The sequence below is a fragment of the Capricornis sumatraensis genome, chromosome 1 (genome assembly GCF_032405125.1).
Source record: "Capricornis sumatraensis isolate serow.1 chromosome 1, serow.2, whole genome shotgun sequence".
Taxonomy (NCBI): domain Eukaryota; kingdom Metazoa; phylum Chordata; class Mammalia; order Artiodactyla; family Bovidae; genus Capricornis; species Capricornis sumatraensis.
This window is the reverse complement of record NC_091069.1, coordinates 254,189,332-254,202,169: the sequence shown is the minus strand read 5'-3', so window position 1 is coordinate 254,202,169 and position 12,838 is coordinate 254,189,332.

The following is a 12,838-nucleotide window of genomic DNA, read 5'->3' as shown; positions in this document are numbered from 1 at the left end:
ACCCAGCCTCCAGGTGGTGCGTCAAAGTCCCAACTTTAGCTCCAGCTGGGGAGGCAGTCGTAGGATGGTGATCGCACCTACCTGGTTCAGTTCAGTTCAGTTCAGTCACTCAGTCATGTCTGACTCATGTCTGATTCTTTGCAACCCCGTGGACTGCAGCACACCAGGCCTCCCAGTCCATTACCAACTCCTGGAGTCTACCCAAGCTCATGTCCATAATGCCATCCAACCATCCCATCCTCTGTCGTCCCCTTCTCTTCCCACCTTCAATCTTTCCCAGCATCAGGGTCTTTTCAAATGAGTCAGCTCTTTGCATCAGACAGCCAAAGTATTGGAGTTTCAGCTTCAACATCAGTCCTTCCAATGAATATTCAGGACTGATTTCCTACAGGATGGACTGGCTGGATCTCTTTGCAGTCCAAGGGACTCTCAAGAGTCTTCTCCAACACCACAGTTCAAAAGCATCAATTCTTCTGTGCTCAGCTTTCTTTACAGTCCAGCTCTCACATCCATACGTGACCACTGGAAAAACCATAGCCTTGACTAGATGGACCTTTGTTGGCAAAGTGATGTCTCTGCTAAACCATGCTGTGGAGGGCTACCTACCTGTGTTGGCCCATTAATACCTGGCGGCAGGATCCGGGGAGCAGGGCTCAGGGCAATGACAGTTGGCCTCTGGCAAGGACAGTTCAGAGCTTTGACCTGGGCCCCAGGGGCAGGGCTGGGAGCATGGACAGTGTGTCTTGGCAGTGATGGCTCAGAGTGGTGATCGGGGACCTGGGCGAGGGGCCCAGGGCGGTAGCAGGGCGGGACTGGGAATGGTCATGTGTGACCTGGGACCCAGAGGCTGACCTGGACGTGGCGGCACAAGGCTTGGGCCGAGACTGAGGGCAGGGCTCCGCACCGCTGTGGCTCCCGTCCTGCGTGTGGTGAGCACTCGAGCTCTTGACTCGAGCATGGGGTGACACGGATGAAACACTTCCTGTTCTTGTCCATGTGGCCATCCCAGTGTTTGAGCTCTGCAAGCTTTTGGCTGCTTTGTCATTGTGCTCCAGAGCTTTCCTGAGCTAGTCAGTTTGCAGTTGTTTACTGTTTTTATGAAGAGATAAACACTGGGGCCTCCTAGCCCCCCCTCTTGCTGATGTCACCACCTTCTCACATGTTGACCTTTCAGTACTGCAGAGGCTGGGGTCCCACTCCAGAGGGTCTGGCTGAACTGGCCTGGAGTGTGCCGAGATCCTCGGGGTCCTAAAGCTCCCAGGTGGCTCTGATGGTCAGCAAACTTCCTCCTCGGAGTCTCCTGGATACGGGACCAAACTCTTTCAACTTCTCCCAGCTGGAACATTCTGGATTTTCAAACCTATAACCGCAGTAGTCTGGGAAGGCAGGACAGAGAGTACCGATTGCTGTACTGCTGTACAAGTTTATGCTGCCTAAGTATTTTTAAAATATAGTACCAGTCCACGTGGAGTGCAGATGGATCCAAAGCACAAATGTTTTAGCGTTCGGTTCAGTCAGTAGGGTAAATAGGGTGGTCAGATCAGAACAGGCGCTCAGTACACTCTAGTTCTTTTCACACGTCTCCTTTCAAAACAAGCTACACCAGTGAGGGTCCCGAGTGTTGTGGTTGGTGGCTGAAAAATATGAACCGGATCTCTGATTCTAGGGGACTTTGCGATGACTTTGAGACACTTCTATCTTTGAACACTAGATGGCACACGAGGCCCACTCAACTGAGAATGCTGACTCAGGTCATGGAGGCGACCGTGGAAATCGGGCAACAGTGTTTGTTTGTATGTGTGTGTGTGTTTTCTCAGATGTTAGTAGGATCCAGACAAAGCAAAAAACTGCTCTGTGCGTTGCTTCTGGGATAAAGTCAGACTTCATATTCTCCTGTGGGCCCCTGGATCTCCTTGGGTGAGGAAACAGGCAGATAAGCTTTAGTTCAAGGTGAGGGCTGCTAGAGGACCTGGCCAGGTGGGGGTGAGAGGAGGGGCCTGTGATAAGAGGCAGGAACTGCCCGGTCTCTGCCGACAGACAAGCTATAAACAGAGGTCGATATTTGGGACTTGTTTTAAGAAGGAAAGAATCTTTCATGCACCGGGTCACAGGTTTTAATTTCCATCATTGGCGGCTGGTAGACAGGTCCTGACATGCAGGCCAACAGAGCAAGGGTCCTTTGAAGGAGTTTAAGCTGACCACCCACACAAAGGAAGGGGAGGGCGATGGTGACTCCTGTGTCTCCTCTTCTGCCAGATGCTTCTCGAATTAGAAAGCGGTCCCTTCGGTGGAGAGCTGGAAAGGAGCCATTTCTCCCAGAGCAGGGGAGGGGCTGCCCGTCTGCTGTTACAGGCCCACGTTTGATCTGAGGACAGAGCTTCAAAGTGGAATGAAAACAACGCCAGGGTGCCCTTGAACTGCTGAGTCTGCAGGTGGCCGACAGGTTCCAGACCCCCGAAAGGCCGGGCATGGGACGTGACCCAGCACAGCGTCACCTAGTGACTGCGCAGTGGGGGTGGGGTGCGGCGGGGGAAGGAATGTCTTATTTGAAATGAGCTCTTTGGTTTGCTGGACTTTCCTAGGGCACCCATGACCTGTCCTTCCATCAAGAGTCATCCAACTTGCAGACCAGGGGAGCTCCGATCGTCATGGTTTCTGCCTTCTCCTCTTTCCCTCCACCCCCCTTGCTATTTATACATATACCAGCCTTGTGGTATATGGTTGTTTTGATGGTAAAGAATCCGCCTGCAATGCAGGAGTCCCGGTTTCGATCCCTGGGTCGGGAAGATCCCCTGGAGAAGGGAATGGCTACCCACTCCGGTATTCTTGCCTGGAGAATCCGCATGGACAGAGGAGCCTGGTGGGCTGCAGTCCATGGGGTCACAAAGAGTTGAACAGGACTGAGTGATTAACACAGCCTTGTCTTGAGTGGGTGTTTGCTTTCTCTTGGGCATTTCACCTACAGCATGCTAGCATGACCTGGTGAGGCCTTTACTGTGGTATTGAAGCTTTCCCCCTTCATTGGAAGAGTGGAGAAAAGTATAGATGACAGTGTCTCTGATTGGAGTTTCCTTACCAGAGGTAGCTTGCTATTTGGGAAACCTATCCTGCACCCAGTGTTCAGGTTGGGATGACAAGCGCTGGTTAGGGAGCCCCACTGTATCCCAGCTTGGGAGCTGTGGTTCACATGGACACAGCCATCAGCAGAAATTGTATGGAAGAAGAAATATTCTGTCCCTTATAGTTAGAAGGCAGCATCTCGCATTCTAGTAGAAGCAAAATATTGGCAGTGAGCAGCTGTTGGGATTCATCATCTTTTATAGTTTACTTGTTGGCAGGAATCTATTGGGGAGGCTTCTGCCACCAAAAATGTCCCTCAGGAAGCTAAAGAAGCTCTTTCAGCGTCTTTTACTGGGGTTGCTTGCCTTAGGACCCTGCTCCTTAAAAGCTGATCTGCCGATCAACAGCATCAAGGAGCTTGTGAGAAATTCAGTCTCAGATCCTGCCCTGGACCTACTAAGAGTTAGAGAAGCAGTTCCTCAAAGTGTGACTGGGGACGTCCCTGGGGGTCCAGTGGTTAAGACTCTGGGTTCCCAACATAGGGGACCTGGGTTCGATCCCTGGTCAGGGAACTAGACCCTACATGCCGCAGAGCCAAATAAATAAATACATTAAAAAAAAAAAAAACCTACAACAAAAGCAGAAGTGTGGCTGTATGCAGACTTCAGGCCATTTTGGTAGAGAATTCCCAGTCTCCTGGACCAGTTGGCCTGACCATCAGCAGATATTTGGCACAGCTAGGGGATGCCCATCCTTGACACGAGGCTGCCGTTGGAGTCACTCACCTACAGACAGTAAGGCGGGGCCCGGGGACTCTGCTGGGAGGATCCCGGAGGCCAGATTTTCTGTGATTATCACAGTTTTGCCCCTTTGAGTTTGAGGGATGGAGGCTCTCAAATACCTGTGAAGTGCCAGGGGAGGTGGCCTGATAGAAGCCACCCAGCTCCTCGCCCACACCCCTTGCTGGGGGCAGCTGGGCAGTCAGCCTCGGAACCCCAGTCTCCCTTTCTTACATCTCTGAGGTTCACTTTCTCAGGGGAAAAATAGATCCCAGTGCAGCGGTGTGCTTCTGAATTCACTGAGCCACTGTGATGCCTGGGGGCTGTGGGGTTTGGACTAGAAGAGTCTGGAGATTTTTCAGACTGGGCTCTACCGTTAACTTAGGAATTCCAGGGAGTGCAAGCTTCCTAGGGGCCAGCACCGCACCAGACGGGTGCCACGTGTGAATGGATTTCTTCCCCACCGGACACTGTTCTTCTGATACATGGGGAAAGCCCAGCCCAGGGGAGTAGGAGGTGAAGTCCCTTTCAGGTAGCCTTTATATCCGTCCAGCTTCTTTCTGGCCATTTCCACAAGCTACTTTCTGATTCCCTTTAGCACTAAGGTCGACTTTCCCTGGAGTCTTGCAGACCAAGGTGATGGTGGTCACGGGGGTGGATGTGGTCCTCACGTGTCAGAGGCCACCCATGGGTTCTGGGACAGAAAGACCTCAGAAGTGGAGGAGCTTTCAGGAGGGATAGGATGCGGGTAGGACCAGTCAGCTGCCCCCTAAATGCCGGCCTGGGTGCCCTGCAGGTTCTGACATGCTCCACACTCAGATCTGAGCCAGGTTGATTTCACAACATTGTTCTCACCCATTAGCTCATATTGTGCAGAATGGGGGTTGCAGCAGTGCCTGCCGTCCCTTCCTTTGTTTATAGACATATTTTCTTTTGTGAGGGGGGAAAAAAAGAGCGAACTCCCTTTCAAGGGACTTGAAAACTGAGTTTTGTCTTCTCTTCCTATTACTGTCAAACAAAGTCACCTTAGAACTCTGGATCACATGGGGCCCGTCCCTGGCAGGAAGCAAGGCCTTCCCCCGTGAATGGATAACTTACAGTAAGTTCTCAGCAGACCAAAAAAAATGCCTTTTATCATGCTGTTTTTTTTTCCCTCCCACTGTTTTATTTCACTTACAGCATCACTCAGGCCCAAATGGTATTTGTCAGAAGTAATTGGCAAACGCTGGAGGCGGTGTTTGAGGATGCCTGAATGGAAAATCTCAAAGCCCGTTGTCCATGTTGAAAGTACATATTACATTTGATCTTTTTAAATGATTTCTGCAGACATGATGAGCGTCTGCATTCTTTAGCCTTATAACCCTTTATATTTGAGGGAGAAAAAAAAAAATGTCCCAGCAGGAAGTAGCCCTTCACAGCTAATTTACAGTGTGCCTGAGAAGTAACCACAACACATGGGAAGTCGTTTTAAAAACATGACCATGATTTATTTTTATTAGCCATCTAATAAACCTGAACCGGTTTGTGAGTCCTTAGACGTTGAATTATGACTTCAAGGTTCGCATTTCATGTCTCTTCCTACTAGGATGTTTATTCCTCTGGGTGAAAATATGCCTGAGGATAGTGGTGGCTGTCAGTATGCAGGAATGCCCTCTCTTGAGGGCTCGTTGGCGGCTATGTATTTTTCTGGTACAGGGCGTCTTGTAACTAGCAAATGAGAATCATCTGATCACATTGGGGCCCAGAGAGCAGAAGTGAACTATCTGAGGGCCCGGAAATGAATGTTCACCAGCTCACAAACTGTAAGTCTTCACACTGTATTAGACAGGCTCCCTTAGGTACACAGCAGAGTGTAAACACCATAGTTTGGAGGCTTTTTAAGGTCGCACATGCATGCTAAGTTGCTTCAATTGTGTCTGATTCTTTGCGACCCCATGGACTGTAGCCCACCAGGCTCCTCTGTCCATGGGATCCTCCAGGCAAGAATACTGGAGTGGGTTGCCATGCCCTCCTGCAGGGGGTCTTCCCCATCCAGGGATCAAAAAAATTGACATTGGACCAGGTATTGTGGTCCAGTGGATAAGAGTCCCTGCTTCGAATGCAGGGGGCCTGGGTTCAATCCCTGGTTGGGGAATTAAGATCCCACATGTCACATGGCATGACCAAAAATACCCAGAAGACATTATTTCAGGGCTAACATTAAGTCCACTCTAAATTATGGAAAAATAATTATATATCAGAGCTGTTAAATTTTTATTAATAACAAGTTATTTGTTCACAACTTGAGCTGCCTGGGATAATGTGAAGGTTGAACTTAAATATGCAAGATCGTCTCCCTGTTGAAAAATAAGGGTCTTCTCCAGCCAGAGACAGCTGTGGGAACAGGAATTACAGCTACATTTTCTGGAGATGGGAGAGCAGAACAAAGCAGAGAGGCCTTTCCTGTGAGAGGTGGAAAGCAAGCATCAGGAGTTCTAGGTGAGCTTTTTGGAGTGGATCGTGGAGAAAGAGAACAGGTTAGGATTAGGATAAGAAGACTTCAAGGTAACTAGCAGGCTCTCCAGCATCTGTAATCAGGGAGGGGCGGGGTGAGCACACACCAAATGGCATGGCACATGGGGAGGGCCTGTGACCTGTGACCTGCTATCACACTGGGGGATACCAGCACCCCCATCATGTCCTGGGTCCCCACCTTCGCTCCCAATCCAAAGCGCACTCAATTTCCGAACACGCCTCCCCAGATCTTACCACGCCGAATCTTCTTGGAAGCTAAGAACTGCGGAAGAGAAGCAGAGGGTCTTGATCATCATGTCTCAGCTTCCACCCAAAAGTGGTTCTACCCTTCCCCATCATCTCATTTCCGCGGGAGCTCAACTCTGTGTCTACAGCTTGGAGGGACAGAGAAAGCTGGTAGTACAGAGTTGGGGAGAGTTGGAGCACTATCTTTATATCACCATGTTTGCTTCCCATTAAAACGTGTCATCTTCAAATCTGTGACATAACATTGCCGCATAATTTGGCAATGTGCAAAGAAAAGAAAAAAATGACTTCCCTGAACTAGGAGGAATATGAAATATAATCATTCATCAACAGCTGTATCAACTGTAAAGCATAAATCATGACTTTTGATTCCAGTATAGCGTAAGCAGAAGGAGAAGAGGGTGACAGAGGATGAGATGGTTGGACGACATCACCGATGCAATGGACATGAATTTGGGCAAACTCTGCCGGGAAACGGTGAGGGACGGGGAGGCCTGGTGTGCTGCCGTTCAAGGGGTTGCGAAGAGTTGGACACGATTTGGTGACTGAACAACAACATAGTGTAAACCAGTGACTGACAAACCATGGGCCATGGACCAAGTCTGGCCTGATGCTCGTTTTTCGGTAAATGTTTTATAAGAACACAGCTCTACCCATCCATTTTCATATTGTCTGTGGCTGCACTGTTCTTACAATGGCTGAGTTGAATTGTTGCAACAAAGACCCGCAGGCCTGCAAAGCTCAGCAGTAAATGCAGTAAATATTTACTATGAGTAGCTAGAAAAGGCGTGCTGACACCAGTGAAAAGATTAAGATGGAACCAAAAGCAAAGATGGGCCACAGGCACAATCTAAGCGGCAACCTTTATTGCACCATTAGAGTGCATTCATATTCCCCCATGACTGTTTCAGCGTTTGGAATCGCTTTTAGGTAAAAGTGAGGAGTTGACTGGTCAACTCATAGAAAACAAATGACAGGAGTAGGTGGCCCCAAATTCTTGTTTACTGTTCTCTTCAGTTCAGTTCAGTTCAGTCACTCAGTTGTGTCTGACTCTTTGCGACCCCTTGAATCGCAGCACGCCAGGCCTCCCTGTCCATCACCAACTCCCGGAGTTCACCCAAACTCACGTCCATCGAGTCCGTGATGCCATCCAGCCATCTCATCCTCGGTCGTCCCCTTCTCTTCCTGCCCCCAATCCCTCCCAGCATCAGAGTCTTTTCCAATGAGTCAACTCTTCGCACCAAGTGGCCAAAGCATTGGAGTTTCAGTTTCAGCATCAGCCTTTCCAACACAATTTTGATAAATACTGACTAATGGATATTTCCCACCATTGTAATGTATCTAAAAAATAACCAGTAATACACAAAAATGAAGTGATTTGTCACGTATGAGAAACCCTTGCACACAAAAGTGTGAATTCTCAGGATTGACGCTGTGACTACCAAGGAGAAACAGGCTTTTTTGAGTCCTCTAATTGTAAGAGAATACTTTTATGGTTTGTTTTCTTTTGTTTTGGAATATGACTGCTTTACCGTGTTGCATCAGTTTCTGCTACACAGCAAAATGAATGGGCTATATGTATACATATATCCCTCCCTCGTGAGCCTCCCTCCTGCCCCTCGAGGTCATCGCGGAGGCCCGAGCTGAGCCCCCTGTGGTGTGTAGCCACTCCCCACTCGCTGTCTGTGTTACACATGGGAGTGTACACATGTCCACACTGCTCTCCCAGTCCGTCTAACCCTTCCCTCCCCACGGTGTCTTCATGTCAGTTCTCTATATCTGCGTCTCTATTCCTGCCCTGCCAAGAGGTTCATCTGTACAGGTTTTCTGGACTCCATATATAAAGAGCATAAACTCTATATTTTGAATACAGGAAAAGAAAAAGGCCCATGTCTTACATATTTTTAAAATGGATGTTGAGTGTGCAGACCTTTGAGACTTTGGGGAATGTTGTCCAACATTTTACTGAGCAATTTTAAAGAAAGAGTGGGTGGAAACGCAATGAATTTAGGATGGAGAGGCCGTGGATTGAATTCCCAGCCAGGCCTGTCGGGGAGTCAGTTCATCTGTATTTCTTATTTTGTCATTTTGCACATCTGACACATTTAGTAAGTGAGATTGATTTGCTCACCTTCAGAAGAGCAGTGAGTCCAGAAACTGTTTCTAAATGACTTGTGCAGTAAAATTCCATCAATTAGAACTCATAATAGTTTAGATAGAGTGCATCCTCGAGGAGCTTTGTATTCACATCCTGGCCTGAGTTGTGCTGTGTAAGGAAGCACAGCCCCAAAAGAGCTTTGTGTCTTTATTAGAGCTTTTGGAAGAATCTTAAATGGATACAAGAATATACTTCAAGGTGGCTCCTAAGAAAAATCTGTTTCTCTCATTCTTTTGCCCAGAAGAACTGTCTTCCTCAAACATGCTTTCTATCCGGTCTGAGTCCTTGGGCCACCAGATCCCTCCCCAGGGTCCTGTCCCTTCTGAGAAGTGCCTTTCTCTTCCTTCTAAGTTGCTTTCACACCTTTCCACTCCTCCTTCCTTCCCCGAGGCCCCTTCCTGGTTTCTCTGTGACCTCTGTCTTGGATTCCGTTTCACTAGTTCTCCTGCAAAACAAACATTTCTCACCCACCACCCCACACCCACACAGAAGCCCCTGCTTCTCATTACCTTAGCAACACTTGTCCTTTCCACCCCTTTCCCCTTATATCTTTTTGGGGGAACACTCTTAGGAACTTCAAATTCTCGCTGTACTTTTAAAAACTAGATACAATTCACATGTAAAATTCACTCTTTAAAAATATCCAATTCTGTTGTTTTTAGTATATTCAAAATCTGTAGAACTATCAGTGCTGTCTAATCCCAGAAAGTTTTCTTCACCCTCGAAAGAAACACCTGGTCCCTTAGCAGTCACTCCCCACTTCCTCTCCCTTCAGCCCCTTCTAACCATTAATCTACTCTGTTTCTATGGATTTGCCTATTCTGGACATTCATACAAATGGAATCATATAGTAGCTGGCCTTCTGTGACTGGCTTCTTTTATTTAGCATAATGTTTTCAAAGTTCATCCATGGTTTAGCATATATCAGTACTTCATTGGGGCTTGCCAGGTGGGTCAGTGGGAAGAACCCACCTGCCAATGCAGATGAGGGTTCAATCCATGGGTCAGGAAAATTCCCTGGAGGAGGAAATGGCAACTCACTCCAGTATTCTTGTCTGGAAAATTCTATGGACAGAGGAGCCTGGCAGGCTATAGTACATAGGATTGCAAAGCGTTGCACGCAACTGAGTGACTGAGCATGCACACACACAGTACTTCATTAATTTTTATGTGGAAGAATATCCCATTATAGGGATATACCATCTTTTTGTTTATTCATTCATTCATCAATTGGACATTTATATTATTTTCATTTGGGGCTGTTATGAATATGTCTGCAATGAATATTTCCATACAACATTTTATGTGAATATATGTTTTTAATTCTCTTGGGTATATATGAAGAGTGGAATTTTGCAGAGCTGCCAAACTGTTTTCAAGTGGTTGCATCATTTTAATTTCCACCAGCAATGTATGAGGGTTGCAGTTTCTCTGCATCCTCACCAACACTTGTTTTGTCTGTCTTTTTGATTACAGCTATCTTAGTAAATATGAAATAGTATTTCATTGTACTTTCTGTTTGCATTTCCTTATGACCATGGTGTTGAGCAAATTTTCAAGTTTCTTATTGACCATTGTGTATCTTCTATAGAGAAATATCTATTCAAGTCATTTGTCCATTTTTAAATTGGATTGTTTGTCTTTTTATTGTTGAGCTATAAGTCTTCTCTTTGTATATTCTGTAAACTCAATCCTTAGCAGATATGTAATTTACAAATATCTTCTCCCATCCTACTTTGACTTTCTTTTGAAGCACAAGGGCTTCCCTTGTGGCCGAGCTGGTAAAGAATCCACCTGCAATGCAGGAGACCTGGGTTCAGTCCCTGGGCTGGAAAGATTTCCTGGTTAAGGGAAAGGCTACCCACTCCAGTATCCTGGCCTAGAGAATTTCATGGACTGTATAGTCCATGGGGTCGCAAAGAGTCGGACATGACTGAGCGCTTTCACTGGAAGCACAAAAGTTTTTGATTTTGATGAAGTTCAATCAGTTTTTTTCTTTAGTTGCTTGTGTTTTTGATGACATATCCTAGAAACCAGTGTCTAACTGAAACTCACAAAGATTTACACCTGTGTTTTCTTCTAATAGTGTTATAGTTTTAGCTTTTACTTTTAGATCTTTGATCCATTTTGAGCTAATTTTTTGTATATAGTGTGAAGCAAGGGTCCAGCTTCATTCTTCTGTGTATGAATATCTAATAGTCTCAAAACCAGTTGTTGGAAAGACTATTCTTTCCCCATTGAATTGCCATGGCACCCTGTTGGAAGTCAATTGCTCATAAGTGTATGGGTCTACTTCTGGACTCTCAATTCTTTCCCACTGATCTATAATGTCTATCCTTATGCCAATATCACACTATTTTGATTACTGTAGCTTTGTAGTACATTTTGAAATTGGAAAATGTGAATCTTCCAAATTTTTTTTATTTTTCAAGATTTTTTGGGGTATTCTGAGTCTCCTGAATTTCTATATGATTTTTAGGATCAATATGTCAATTCCTGCAAAAACAGCCAGCCAGGATTTGGAATGAGAGTGTGTTGAATTTGTAGAGAATTTAAGAGGTATAACCATTATATCAGTTAGGGTTCTATCAGTGAAAAAGAACTGACAAGACACACACACACACACACACACACACACACACACGCACACACACTCACACACACAGCCCTAAATTGACTCATGCAATTGTGGGGGCTGGTTAGGCAAATCTGAAATCTGTAGGCCAGGGTGTCTAAAGGGCAGGGTAGAACCCTGGGACGTGAGCAGAAACTGCAGACCACAGTAGAATATTTTCTACTTGGAATGTTGTTATTGTTTAGTCACTAAGTCATGTCTGATTCTTTTGCAGCCCCATGGAATGTAGCCCTCTGTCCTTGGGAGCCACCAGACTCCTCTGTCCATGGGATTCTCTAGGCAAGAATACTGGAGTGGGTTGCCATTTCCTTCTCCAGGGGATCTTCTCAACCCAGGGATCGAACCTTCGTCTCCTGCTTTGGGAGACAGATTCTTTACCACTGAGCCACCAGGAAATCAGTTTTCTACTTGAAAACCTCAGTTATATTGTTAGGACTTTCAACTGATTGATTCAGGCCCACCAAATTATTTAAGATAATCTCCTTTACTTAAAGTTAACTGTTTATAGATAATTATCACATTTATTAAAAAATACCTTCATAGCAACACCTTGATTAATACTTGATTTAATAGGTGGAAACTATAGCCTGGTCAAACTGACACATAAAATTGACTCTTATAACTATCTTGACTATGTTAAGTCTTCCAATCTATGAATATGAAATGTCTTTACATTTGTTTAGATCTTAAAAAATTTCTTTCAATGATGTTTTGTAGTTTTCACTGTGTATGTCTTACACTTCTTTTGTTATATTTAATTCCTGCCTATTTTATTCTTTTTGATGTTACTGCAAATGGAAGGTTTTTGGGGGATTGTTCATCACCCTGTATATACAGAAACACAGTTAATTTCTGTAAACTGATCTTGTATCCCACAGCCTTCTGAACTCTTCATTAACTCTAACAGTTTATTTTGTGGATTTCTTAAGATTTTCTCTATATATCATCTGCAAACAAAGTTTTACTTCTTTCTAATCTGTATGCCTTTTATTTCTTTTTCTTATCTAATTTCACTGGCTAGAACCTCCAGTACATTGTGGAATAGAAGTGGCGAGGGGACATTCTTGACTTGTTTTTACTATTAGTGGCAAGGTTTTCAGTCTTTCTCCATTAAGCCTGAAGTTAACTATGGGTTTTTGTAGAGCATTTATTAGGTTGAGAAAGTTCCATTCTGTTCCTACAGTTTTGAATGATTTTATTATAAAAGTGTATCGAGGTTTTCCAAATGCCTTTCCCGTGTCTAATCATGTGGCTTTTGCCTTTTATTCTCTTGTTGTTGTTCAGTTGCTAAGTCGTGTCTGACTCTTGTGACCCCATGGACTGCAGCTTGCCAGGCTTCCCTGTCCTTCACTATCTCCTAGAGTTTGCTTAAACTCATGTCCATTGAGTAGGTGATGCCATTCAACCATCTTATCCTCTGCTGCCCCCTTCTCCTCCTGCTTTCAA